General features: G+C 48.0%; 1 long non-coding RNA gene across 1 annotated transcript; it reads left to right on the top strand.

The window, feature by feature from the left end:
* The first annotated feature begins 396 nt into the window (after nt 1-396).
* Nucleotides 397-5,379, top strand: LOC115031728. The gene is made up of 4 exons (XR_003837377.1): nt 397-527; nt 3,026-3,110; nt 4,160-4,356; nt 4,643-5,379. It is a non-coding gene; the product is annotated as an uncharacterized LOC115031728 (long non-coding RNA).
* Nucleotides 5,380-8,115: the final 2,736 nt, after the last annotated feature.

Raw genomic sequence — 8,115 nt, 5'->3', positions numbered from 1 at the left:
CAGAGCCAGGGGGAAATGTGCTCTGTCACAAGCCCAGCTGGCCTGTGGCTTGGAGAATGGGTCTCTTGCCTCCTTCTCCTTGGGTTAAGAGCTGAGAAGGCCATGCACTAAAGCAGGTTAAGTGGCCAGCGCTTGGGGGGGGGGGGGGGGGGGGGATGCGTCACTGTACCAGACTCAGTCTCTTCTACATGGAGGCCCAGCCCTGGCCTTCTGCAGGCCTATGAAATGATTCACCCGAGGGTTATAGCAAGTGTATTTGCTGTCCGGTTGCCTTGACAACTTTCCCTGACCCCGTTCCAGCTTAATATTAACCAAAGACAAACAACTTAAAAGCCAAGCATCAGATATGATGCAACTTCCGCGTGAGCCCCGGGAGGCCATGAAGCACCTGGGCAGTCAGCAACCGGAGTGTGATGTCACCCAGAGAAATCCAACTTCCGCATCAGCCCCGGGAGGCCATGAAGCACCTGGGCAAGCCTCAACCGTTGTGTGATGTCACATGGAGAAATGCCTGCTCGTGGGCAAAGGTAATCACATGACCTGGCTTGAGTGCCCTTGTCATATGAGGGGAGGGGCTCTCCACTGAGCTGGGATTCCAACCAGAGCTGAGCACAGACAGGAACCGTGTGTGGCATCATGAGGAAACCCTTCACTCATGAGACTGACAGGATCTTTTCCCTCTGCAAAGTTTTTGTTTAAGAGCAAAAATTCAGAACAAGAACTGGGATCAGAACCAGGAGGTGGGCCTGCCCTTTGCTGTGTGGCTTCAGACAGGCTGTCCAGACTCTCTGAGCCTTGGTCCCTGATTTATAAATAAAGACAGAAATTTCTGTCTCACAGAATGGCTGAGAAAATGAATGGTAGCTTTGAAAGGGACAATGCAACACCAGTATGTGGTGACAGCTTCCTTTGTCCCTGAGACTGGCTTCGAGCTTTCCTGTTTGGTCTCAACCCCAGAGCTGATTAGAAGTGGTAAGACAGCAGGCATAGTGGCACACACTTTTAATCCCCGCACTTGGGAGTCAGAGGCAGGCGATCTCTCTGAGTTCCAGGCCAGCCTGGCCTATGTAGCGAGTTACAGGACAGCCAGAGAAATCCTGTCTCAAAAACCCAAAACCAAGCCAAACCAAATGTCTGGGTGAGAAGTCCTTCGGCAAAGTGCAACATAAACACTGGAGAGTGAGGAAAATCATAAAAACAAAATAAAAACAGAAAACCAAGATGGCACCCAGGTCAGGTAGGCTCGGGGGCATTAGAGATGACGCCAGAAAAATGCTGCACAAGAGGCAGGAAGGAGCCACACACGTAGGAACACCTCCTCTGAGCTTGACGGCTAGAGAGTACTATGGCTGCTGTGTAGACAGGGTCCTACTTGGAAGACCAGGCTGGCCTGGAGCTTATAGAGATCCCCCCGCTTCTGACTCCAGAGTGCTGGGATAAAAGGCTCGCACCACCACGCCTGGCTAAGCTTAACACTTTAAAAAGCAAATCTATAAATTTAAAAAGTAAATTTTCAGTTGTCCAGGAAACTCCCATGTGACACTTCCAATGGATCTGCTGGGGTTTTGTTTTTCTTCTTTGAAAAAAAAAATTACCTGTGTGTGTGTGTGTGTGTAAAGGCAGGAGGATACCTTACGAAAGTTGCACCTTTCTTCCCCCCATATGAGTCCCAAAGACTGAACTTGGATCACTAGACTTGGCAGCAAGAGCCTTTCCTCACTGAGCCACTTTGCTGGCCCTTGGCTGTGTTCCCACTTCTCACCTGTCTGTCAAAGCAAGGTGCAGGGTTCAGAGCTCCGCACCTGCTCAGACAGCACTGGAGCACACGAGTCCTTCCATTTCATAGTTTAACATTCTAAGCACCACCAGATATCAAGGATGGCTCTAGTTTATCTTGAAACAGAAATGACTGTTCAGCCCTCCCCCCTCCAGCCCACTCTTTCTGTATTTATTGGAATACGCCATTAATAATGACATCATTATCTACCACAAACAGTCGCAGTAAAATACGTTTTGTTTTCTGAAACAGCGTCTGGCTATAGGGCCCAAGTTCTATATGGCCTTAAACTTCCTGCACAGTCTAGACTGGCTTTGAACTCACAGCAATCCTACTGCCTCAGTGTCCCAAGTGCTGGCATTACTGGCATATGTCACCACACCAGTTATGGCACTATGTTAGGACTCAGAAGTCAGGGGTTTACATACACTCCTTGACTCAGGTCACCTGCCAGTCGTGATCAACCTTTTGATATTGCAATGTGGTGTTGTCATCTACAGTTTATGCTCAGAACTACACAGTTGAATCACAAAACAGGATGACAAAAGTCCCTCATAAGGTCTTAAGTAAGCCTGTGGTTTTGTGTTGGGTCACATTCATCGCTGTGCTTGTCACACTGGACACTGCGCTGAAGTCTGGGCTCAACTGGAAAACATCTGTCAGTCCCTCTACATGCAGTCCCAGATGCTGCCCCATGGGGGCGCTCCGTCACAGCCGCTGTCCGGCCATAGATAGAGCAGTCTAATCCCTGAGACTCCAGGCTTTTCTCCACTCTCAGGACATACATGTGTGTGGTAGTGGGCTGGGGATACACCGACCTTTCTTATGATGGCCCTTTGGTAAGGATATGATCCCAGCCACAGGACAACCAGAGTTCTGCTGCTGGCCACAAGGACAAGCAGCTCGCTCCTCAAGTCGGCCTCCATTCCCCAGAGCCTCCCAGACGGAGGCTCCCAAGTAAGGGCCTGTTTTGCTGCCCCACCCTCGGGTTCCCTGCCCTGCCCTGCATCTGGGGTCTCCAATAAAAAGGCTCTCGACCTCTGAAAATGTCCCCTTTCATTTTCTTTTAACTTGACATGTGATTTTTTTAAAGGTATAAAATAGATTAAGTTATTTTCAGAATGAATCCTTAAGTAAGGTCTTTGTTTATAAATTGCCACTCTGCGCTATTGAGACTGTCCTGAGGAGACTCGGGGCAGGTCATGAGAGTGTTTTGAGCACCGCTGAGAGCTTCTCTCTTTGAAACAGGCCAAGCTGGGTAGATGAGGTCTGCAGGCAAGCAGAAGCCTGGCATATTGAGATAGTGAAATCAGGACTCCATGGGTGATCCCAGGTGAGTTACTGGATGGCTTTAGGTTTCATTTTCTTTTTCTCCAAACTGGAAACTGGAATCACGCCTTCACAATTAGCCGCCCCTTCCCGGATTGCATAGCACTTTAATAAGGGGAGTGGCTGGGCTGGTGAGATGGCTCAGTGGGTAAGAGCACCCGACTGCTCTTCCGAAGGTCCGAAGTTCAAATCCCAGCAACCATATGGTGGCTCACAACCACCCGTAATGAGATCTGACTCCCTCTTCTGGAGTGTCTGAAGACAGCTACAGTATACATGTAATAAATAAATAAATCTTTAAAAAAAATAAGGGGAGTGGCCTGTGGTAAGTGAATTCTATGGGCACCTGTCTCATCCATAAGCTCCATTATTTCAGCTGTGATAGTCTCCGGCCATACTACCCTAGACACGCTCCATCTCATAACCACCCTCATCTACCCATCCGCTCTCCTTATTAGAGATGCCCATTGTTCACGTCAGGGAGCAGCGTTCCCAGCCAAGAAACTACATTTCCCAGACTAACTTGCAGGTAGGATGCTCCTAGATCACTGAGATAGAAGCAGACACTGCTCAGGGGGTTTCTAAGGGAGCACTTCAAGGGGCTTCTGAGAGAGCACTTCAAGGAGGCTCAGCCGACATGCAGCTTTGCCCACTATTTTCATTTTCTGGTCTATAATGAGGATATGATGACTGGAGTTGTGGCAGTGCCATGACCATATGACAATCTTGACAATAGAAGACACACCACATCCTAAGTGTGGCAGTACAGAGGGTAGTAGGAGCCTGGGAATGGGGACACATGGTGTAGAGCCACTACACAAGCCCTGGCCCATCCACTTCAGGTTTTCTTTAGGTTATATATGAACAAACTAGTCAATTGATTCATCATTTGGATAATGTGGTAAAGCCTTGCTCCCTAGAGTGGCGCCCATGGAAGGTTGTAGAACCTTTAAGAGGTGGGGCCTAGAGAGAGGTCTTCTTGTCACTGGGGGCATGTCTTTGGGTGGGGTATTGGGACCTCAGCTCCTTTCTCTTTTTTCTTTTCCATTCCAGGCAGGAATAGAAGGGCCCTGCCACCCAATCCTACCACACTGTGACCCTGCCCATGGCCCTAAAGCAAAGGGGAAGCCAGGCATGGACTGGAGCCTCTATAAATACGGGAAGGGATCAGACAGTTTGAGTGACCACAACAAACACCCCAGTACATTATTCTAACGGTTCAGATAAAACAATTCACATCACTGATACAGGTAAGCAGCACCTGCCTCTCTCTACCTGTGGGTCTCACAGCCGCACACCTAAACTACTTCAGAATTCCATCTGTACTGAACAGGCTTCATTCTTTAAACAACATATCCACCAACTATTTACACAGCATTTATGCTGCATTAGGCATAAGTTGTAACTGCGAGCTTTTCAACCTAACCTCTTTGTTCAATTACTCTGAGACTTAATTATTTATGAATATACGCCTAGGTCATAAGTGTTAGCTTGTTCAGCAACTAGCTTGTAACTTATATAATCTGTTTATTCTAGTCTATGTCTGACACAAGATTCATATGGCCGACTTCCTCAGAGTTGGGGCAAATCTCTCCACCTCCTGCTCTATCCCAGAGTCCCTGTCTTCCTGCTGGATGTCCCACCTTCTAATCCTGCCTCACCTGACTGGCCATCAGCTTTTTATTGACAGACGATGCTTCCACACAGTGCACAAGAGAGTCTCTCTACAAGAAGTGCCACAGAAAGGCTGTGAAGTGTAGGGCACGTGGGTTATATTCAAATGCCAGACTATTTCACATGAGGAGTTTGGAGGCTCCAGGGACTTCAGTATTCTCTCTGGGACACCTCTGTTTCCTGTAGACACCAGAGATCACTGTATGTGAATTGGTGAGTGTGTGGGTGAATGAATGAGTGAATGAGACAGAAAGGATCTTGCTGTGTATAGGAACATGGTGGAAACACAGGTCCACCCCTTGACAAGCACAGTGGTGATTATTTTAGGTAAGAGGCATCAATGGAAACAAACATCTGTGGGAGGAAATACAATGTCAGAATGTCAGTGTCTCCTCATGAGACACTTAATATAGCAAGGGAAGGTGGTGACCTTGGAGTGGAAAGGCTTGGTGGACACCACCTGAACCAGGTGACCAGTTACCATAGTGGTAATCTGACACATATTCTCTTGCCTGGAGAATCTGGGATGGATCAACATAAACTCTGATGTTCTAGCCAAAAAAGTGTCCAAAGTGGGCAGTCGTCAGCCAAACACAAATCTAACGACATTCTACAAAAAAAAAAAAAAAATCCAGGCCGTGGTGACACACGCCTTTATTTCCAGCACTTCAGAGGCAGAGGCAGTCGGAACTTCAAGTTCAAGACCAATGTGGTCTACAGAGAGAGTTGCAGGACAGCCAGGGCTGCCATACAGAGAAACCCTGCCTTGATAAAACAAAAACAAAAACAAAAACAAAAACAAAAACAAACAAAACCAATGAACCAAGCAATCAAACAAAAACAGCAACAATACAGCAACAAAAAAGACATTCATTCTATAATCAAATGGCACTTGTGGAGTCCTCTCAGTCCAGAGACCACAGAGACATAGAGGTCGAATGCCCTGGTGATGCCTGCTGGGCTCCCAGGCCAGACCCAGACACCAGCGGGGCAGAAATGGGATGTATGTACAATGTACAACATCTGATGTAAGTTGGTAGTTAATTTCCTGGTATTGGTGACTGCTCTCGTGTACAGTGTTGGGGAAACGTGAAGAAAACTATCTGGGAATTGTTCATACCACACTTGCCCAGGCCTGTGTCCTAGTTAAGGCCATCATTGCTGTGAGGAAACACTATGACCAAAAGCAAGCTGGGGAGGAAAGGGTATATTCAGCTTACACTTCCAGAGCACTGTTCATCACTGAAGGAAGTCAGGACTGGAACTCAAACAGAGCAGGAACCTGGAGGCAGGAGCTGATGCAGAGACTATAGAGGGGGCGCTGCTTACTGACTTGCTCCTCATGGCTTGCCCAGCCTGCTTTCTTACAGAGCCCAGGACCGCCAGCCCAGGGATGGCACCACTCACAATGGGCTGGGCTCTACTCCATCAGTAACCAGTTAAGAAAATGTCCCGTAAGCTTTCCTACAACCTGATCTTTTCTCAATTTAGGTTCCCTCCTCTCAGGTGACTTGAGTTTACGTCAAGTCGACATGAAACTAGCCAGTGTAGTCTGAAATCATTTTGAAAAACAAAACAAAATCCACCCTGTTTTGCAACTTCTCAGGCTTCCGACGGCTGTGTGTGGAGTCAGTGGCTTCACAGCTTACGCCTTGTTGACGGGCCTGCCGGTCTGCTTTCCCTGTTTGCCTCGTCTTACAAACCCATTTGCAGGGAATCCAGTTACTGAGTTGGTCTCCCGAATCCCAGAAGTCACCACCAAGACTTCTCTTTCTCTCTCATTCTATGGCGACCCCACCTGTGAGCCTTGTGTTCATCTGATTTCTGTTGCTGCAACAAAATACCAGAGTCTGGTATTCTATAAGGAGAGAGTTTGCTTAGCTCACAGCTCTGAAGGCTGGGAAGCTCACGGTTGGCTTTCTCCGTCTTCTGAGGTTCTCATTGCTGGTAAGGCCCTCACTAGAGCAGTGATTCTCAACCTTCCTAACGCTGCCACCGTTTAATATAGTTGTGACCCCCAGCCATAAAATCATTTCTGGTGCTACCTCATAACTGTAGTTTTAATACTGTTATGAATTGTAATGTTATGTTTCCATGTAATCTTATGTTTTCCAATGACCTTAGGTGACCCTGAAGGGGTCACAACTCACAGGTTGAGAATCATTGCTCTATAGCATTCTAGGTGGCCTAGGGCATCACATGGTAAAATGGGGCATCCGAGAAAGCTTCAAACTGGCTTTTAAACAGACCTATTGTAAGGGGGAATTCATTGTTATGGTTTAGATAAATGTTCCATGAAAGCCCATATCTGAAAAGCTTGGTCCCCAGCTCACAGTGCTATTGGGTTAGCCCTTTAAGAGGTGAGACCTAATGGGGAGGTTGTCTGGCCACTCTGGGCATGCTTTCAAAGGAGTTGGTAGCAGCCCAGCCCTTCTCGCTGCCTTCTGCTTCTCAGCTGCTCTGAGGTGAGCTGCTCCACCCCACCATGCTCACCCCCAATGCTCTGCCTCATCACAGCCCAAAGGCAACGGAGCCTCAGACACTGTCCTGACTGGTTTTGTGTCAACTTGACACAGAGAAAGGAGCCTCCCTTGAGGAAATGGCTCCATGCAATCCAGCTGTAAGGCATTTTCTCAGTTAGTGATCAAGGGTGGGAGGGCCCCTTGTGGGTGGTGCCATCCCTTGGGCTGGTAGTCCTGGGTTCTATAAGAAACCAAGCTGAGCAAGGCAGGGGAAGCAAGCCAGTAAGTAACATCCCTCCATGGCCTCTGCATCAGCTCCTGTCTCCAAGTTTCTGCCCTGTGTGAGTTCCAGTTCTGACTTCCTTTGGTGATAAACATCAATGTGAATGTGTAAGCTGAATAAACCCTTTTCTTCCCAACTTGCTTCTTGGTCATGATGTTTGTGCAGGAATAGAAACCCTGACTGAATCATGAACAAAAATAGGTGGAAGGAAGCTGACAGACATGTGAACCCACGGATGGGCTAATCTGTTCATGAGGAGGACCAAGCTCTCATGACCCAGCTCCACATGCTCTTTCAGAGTACTTTACAGTGGAGGTTTTAGTTCTAACCATAGCAGGGATCATCTCCTAGAATGTACTACCAGCCAGGCTGCTTCCTACCACTCTCTGTGGTACCCACACCATGCTGTCATTTCTAAGCAAATATGACTCTTGCCCTCCTGAGTTTTCTTCTTCTCCACCTTCAACTTCCAAAGGGGAAGGAAGACCTCATATCACTGTCATGGGCAGCTCCCTAGTGTGACAGATCCATATCCTGTCCCTCCTCTCAGCCCCCCACCCTCACCGGCCCCGGGAGCTTGCGTGGCAGTC

Source organism: Mus caroli, chromosome 1 (genome assembly GCF_900094665.2).
Source record: "Mus caroli chromosome 1, CAROLI_EIJ_v1.1, whole genome shotgun sequence".
Classification (NCBI taxonomy): Eukaryota; Metazoa; Chordata; class Mammalia; order Rodentia; family Muridae; genus Mus; species Mus caroli.
Note: the sequence above shows the minus strand (reverse complement) of the source record. Positions and strands in the feature narration are given on the sequence as shown.